This window comes from Thamnophis elegans, chromosome 13 (assembly GCF_009769535.1).
Source record: "Thamnophis elegans isolate rThaEle1 chromosome 13, rThaEle1.pri, whole genome shotgun sequence".
NCBI lineage: Eukaryota > Metazoa > Chordata > Lepidosauria > Squamata > Colubridae > Thamnophis > Thamnophis elegans.
The window spans coordinates 3,832,664-3,837,669 of record NC_045553.1 but is presented as its reverse complement, the minus strand read 5'-3'; the positions used below and the strand labels follow the sequence as shown (position 1 = coordinate 3,837,669).

At 49.0% G+C, this 5,006-nt stretch overlaps 1 long non-coding RNA gene across 1 annotated transcript; it reads right to left on the bottom strand.

Moving 5' to 3' along the window:
* Positions 1-1,843: 1,843 nt before the first annotated feature.
* Positions 1,844-4,871, bottom strand: LOC116516393. Its single transcript, XR_004256348.1, has 2 exons — positions 4,816-4,871; positions 1,844-1,974 (listed from the first exon to the last, which is right to left on the bottom strand). It is a non-coding gene; the product is annotated as an uncharacterized LOC116516393 (long non-coding RNA).
* Between the last annotated feature and the right edge of the window lie 135 nt (positions 4,872-5,006).

Below are 5,006 nucleotides of genomic sequence, written 5' to 3'. Positions count from 1 at the left end.
TGGCTGCCAACCTGCCTTCCTTTGAGGACCTGCGCACTGCAGGAGTCAAAAAGAGGGCTGTGGAAATAGCTACAGACCCCTCGCATCCTGGACACAAATTGTTTCAACTCCTGCTGTCAAAACGACACTATAGAGCACTGCACACCAAGACAATTAGACAAAAGGACAGTTTTTCCCCAAGCGCCATCACTCTGCTAAACAAATAATTCCCTCCCCACTGTCAAACTATTCACTAAGGCTGCATTACTATTACTATTAGTCTTCTCATCGTTCCTATCACCCATCTCCTCCCACTTAGGACTGCAGGACTGTAACTTTGCTGCTTGTATCTTTACAATTTATATTGATATTGATTGTTTCCTGATTGCTTATTTGTACCCTGTGACTATCATTAAGTGTTGTAGTACCTTAGGATTCCTGATGAATGAATTTTTGTTCTTATGTACACAGAGAGCATCTGCACCAAAGACAAATTCCTTGTGTGTCCAATCACAATTAGCAAATAAAGGTCCTATTTCTATGCTATTCTATGCTATTCTATTCTCCTTCCTTCTTTCCTTTATTCTATTCTATTCTTCTATTTTCTCCTTCCATCTTTCCTCTATTCTATTCTATTCTTCCTTCTTTCTTTTATTCTATTCTCTTTCCTTCTTTCCTTTATTCTATTCTATTCTTCTATTTTCTCCTTCCATCTTTCCTCTATTCTATTCTATTCTTTCCTTCTTTCCTCTATTTTATTCTATTCTTTCCTTCTTTCCTTTATTCTATTCTATTCTTATATTTTCTCCTTCCATCTTTCTTCTATTCTATTCTATTCTCTTTCCTTCTTTCCTTTATTCTATTCTATTCTTCTATTTTCACCTTCCATCTTTCCTCTATTCTATTCTCTTTCCTTCTTTCCTTTATTCTATTTTATTCTTCTATTTTCTCCTTCCCTTTATTCTATTCTATTCTATTCTTAATTTGTTTCTGTGCGTCCCACAACTTCTAAAAGCACCACAAAGGTATTTACCTCGCAATTGAATTCCATTTCAGCATCCATAGTGACAATCCGAACGGTGAAAGTTTTCGGTTGCTTCCTTTTCAGAGAGCTGAAGCTCATGCGGGAGGCGATGGCCCCAGCCATGGTGAATCCCCTAAGACTTCACCCTATGCCAAAGGGGGTACCCTGACCCTTCTCGGGGGGGGGGGGGAAGGTCCAAAGCAGGGGAGGGGAGAAGTGGGGGAGAGGAACTGGGACCCCACGGCTTAGATCAAATCCAAGGCACGGCAAAGATCCAGCCAGTTCATCCCGAGTTTTTCTACGGGAAAAAGGTGAGGAGGGGTCCCACGCGCCCCCTTGAACATGTTTCCAAGGTGTGATTCGGCCCCCTCCGGTTCTCCTCGCCGATGGGAGTCAGGAGGGGAAAAGGAGGAAGGGGAAAAAGGAAACACACACACCCCGTTCAAAACGGGGCAGCACCCTAAATTGCAAAACCTTAGAAGGGGTCTTTGGGGGGGGGGGCGGGGTTTCCGATAGGAACCGTCCTGCCTCTTTCCCTGCTCAGGCCTTTACAAACTTTTAAAGGAAAAAAAAATATACCGGAAAGAAAATTGTTGGATTAACTGGGGTGAGGATAGAGGGGTGTTACTGGACTGGCACAATTCAGATGCCAGCCGACGGGCGGATTTGGCATCGAAGGAAAAGGGGACATTGCCCCTCCCCAATTTTATTCGGGAAATAAAGCATCTAAAAAGGTGAAATTGGCCCAATTTTGACCTGGGTAGAGAAGTGGGTTTCTTTGCAAAGACTTTCTATATTTGGGGGGGGGGGGGGGAAGCTGCCCCTCTAAGGAAGATTCTTGGGGGGGGGGTTTCTTGGAGGGCGACGAAGAGGCGTCCTTGGAAAGGGGGGAGAAATCAGCAACCCACTTCGGCCCTTCTCGTTTGGGGGAAGCCAAGCGGGATGCAACTCCAGAGCCAAAGGGAACGAACCTGGTGAGAAAGAAAATCCGGGTTAATAATAAATAATAACCTATATTTATTTACAGGGCCTGCAAAGCCTTCGTCCCAGCTCCACCAGAAACAAGCCTACATCAATCAGCATCCATCCCAAGCCACCATTCCCTCACCCCTGTTCAGATACCCCCCCCAGCCAGGAAATCAAGAAGAAGAACAAGATGGGGAAATTTTGCAATTTGGGTTTTTTTTCTAGATAAGGTAAGAGAAATAAGAAGATTTGGGGGGGGGGGGGGGAGACTCAAGCAAGAAAAGGGACCCTGTTTAAAGAGGAAGCGGGGGGCTTATTGAATTCAATTCTGGGGGAGGAGGAGGAAATAAAGGGTCTGGGGGCTTCCAGAGACCACGCATCCAGTCTTCCCAAGACTTATTGAGAGGGAACTCTCGATGCCCAATAGACAAGAATATATGGGGTGGGGGCTTCAAAATAGCAAAAGGGGAGCGTTCAATGTCAATATATAGATATATGATGGGGTGGGGGCTTCCAGGTAACAAGGGGGGGAGCTCCAAATGCCAATAGACAGATATATGGGGTGGGGGCTTCAAGATCGCAAGGGGGGAAAGCTCTCAGTGCCAATATATAGATATATGATGGGATGGGGGCTTCCAGGTAACAAGGGGGGGGGGAGCTCTCAATGCCAATAGACAGATATATGGGGTGGGGGCTTCAAGATCGCAAGGGGGGAAACCTCCCAATGCCCAATAGATGGATATATGGGGTGGGGGCTTCCAGGTAACAAGAGGGGGGCTCCAAATGCCAATAGACAGATATATGGGGTGGGGGCTTCAAGATCGCAAGGGGGGAAAGCTCTCAATGCCAATATATAGATTTATGATGGGGTGGGGGCTTCCAGGTGACAAGGGGGGGGGGAGCTCTCAATGCCAATAGACAGATATATGGGGGTGGGGGCTTCAAGATCACAAGGGGGGAAAGCTCTCAATGCCAATATATAGATATATGGGGTGGGGGCTTCCAGGTAATAAAGGGGGAGCTCTCAATGCCAATAGACAGATATATGGGGTGGGGGCTTCAAGATCACAAGGGGGGAAAGCTCTCAATGCCAATATATAGATATATGGGGTGGGGGCTTCCAGGTAATAAAGGGGGAGCTCTCAATGCCAATAGACAGATATATGGAGTGGGGGCTTCAAGATCGCAAGGGGGGAAAGATCTCAATGCCAATAGACAGATATATGGGGTGGGGGCTTCAAGATCACAAGGGGGGAAAGCTCTCAATGCCAATATATAGATATATGGGGTGGGGGCTTCCAGGTAATAAAGGGGGAGCTCTCAATGCCAATAGACAGATATATGGGGTGGGGGCTTCAAGATCGCAAGGGGGGAAAGATCTCAATGCCAATAGACAGATATATGGGGTGGGGGCTTCAAGATCACAAGGGGGGAAAGCTCTCAATGCCAATATATAGATATATGGGGTGGGGGCTTCCAGGTAATAAAGGGGGAGCTCTCAATGCCAATAGACAGATATATGGGGTGGGGGCTTCAAGATCGCAAGGGGGGAAAGATCTCAATGCCAATAGACAGATATATGGGGTGGGGGCTTCAAGATCACAAGGGGGGAAAGCTCTCAATGCCAATATATAGATATATGGGGTGGGGGCTTCCAGGTAATAAAGGGGGAGCTCTCAATGCCAATAGACAGATATATGGGGTGGGGGCTTCAAGATCGCAAGGGGGGAAAGATCTCAATGCCAATAGACAGATATATGGGGTGGGGGCTTCAAGATCACAAGGGGGGAAAGCTCTCAATGCCAATATATAGATATATGGGGTGGGGGCTTCCAGGTAATAAAGGGGGAGCTCTCAATGCCAATAGACAGATATATGGGGTGGGGGCTTCAAGATCACAAGGGGGGAAAGATCTCAATGCCAATAGACAGATATATGGGGTGGGGGCTTCAAGATCACAAGGGGGGAAAGCTCTCAATGCCAATATATAGATATATGGGGTGGGGGCTTCCAGGTAATAAAGGGGGAGCTCTCAATGCCAATAGACAGATATATGGGGTGGGGGCTTCAAGATCGCAAGGGGGGAAAGATCTCAATGCCAATAGACAGATATATGGGGTGGGGGCTTCAAGATCACAAGGGGGGAAAGCTCTCAATGCCAATATATAGATATATGGGGTGGGGGCTTCCAGGTAATAAAGGGGGAGCTCTCAATGCCAATAGACAGATATATGGGGTGGGGGCTTCAAGATCGCAAGGGGGGAAAGATCTCAATGCCAATAGACAGATATATGGGGTGGGGGCTTCAAGATCACAAGGGGGGAAAGCTCTCAATGCCAATATATAGATATATGGGGTGGGGGCTTCCAGGTAATAAAGGGGGAGCTCTCAATGCCAATATATAGATATATGGGGTGGGGGCTTCAAGATCGCAAGGGGGGAAAGCTCTCAATGCCAATAGACTGATATATGGGGTGGGGGCTTCCCTGTGGCGAGGCTCCTTGTAATTAGGGGAGGGGGCTTCCTATTGTCAATGGAAGATTTAGTTATAAGGGGGAGGCAGCCATAAAGCAGAGGGAGGGGAGGGTCTCCAATGGACAAGGGCATAACCTGGGGGGGGGCTTTTATGGAGCCTATTAGGGGAGGGGGCTTCTATAAGACTTATTGGGGGGGGATCTCGCCCACGGGGGGTCCAGGAACCTTCCCGCGTGGAAAGAGGGGGTGAAGGAGGCGGCCCCCCGCCCCAATAATGGGGAGGGGCTCTTGGGGACGGAGGGGGGGTCTCTACTCGGGGTGCCTCGCCGCCGCCCCCCACCTCTCGCCCCCCCCCGCCCTGAAACGCTCACCTCGGCCACCACAGCCTAACCTGCCATTCCTGGCCCCTCGCTTCTCATTGGCGGAGAAAGGGGCACAGGCCCGCCTTCGGAGGCGGGGCTCCGCGGTTCCGACCGCCCACTCGGCCCTTAGGGGCATCGGTCCCCGGGCGGGGGAAAGGGCGATGTAGCACTTCCGGTTGCTGAGCGACGGCCGCCATTGG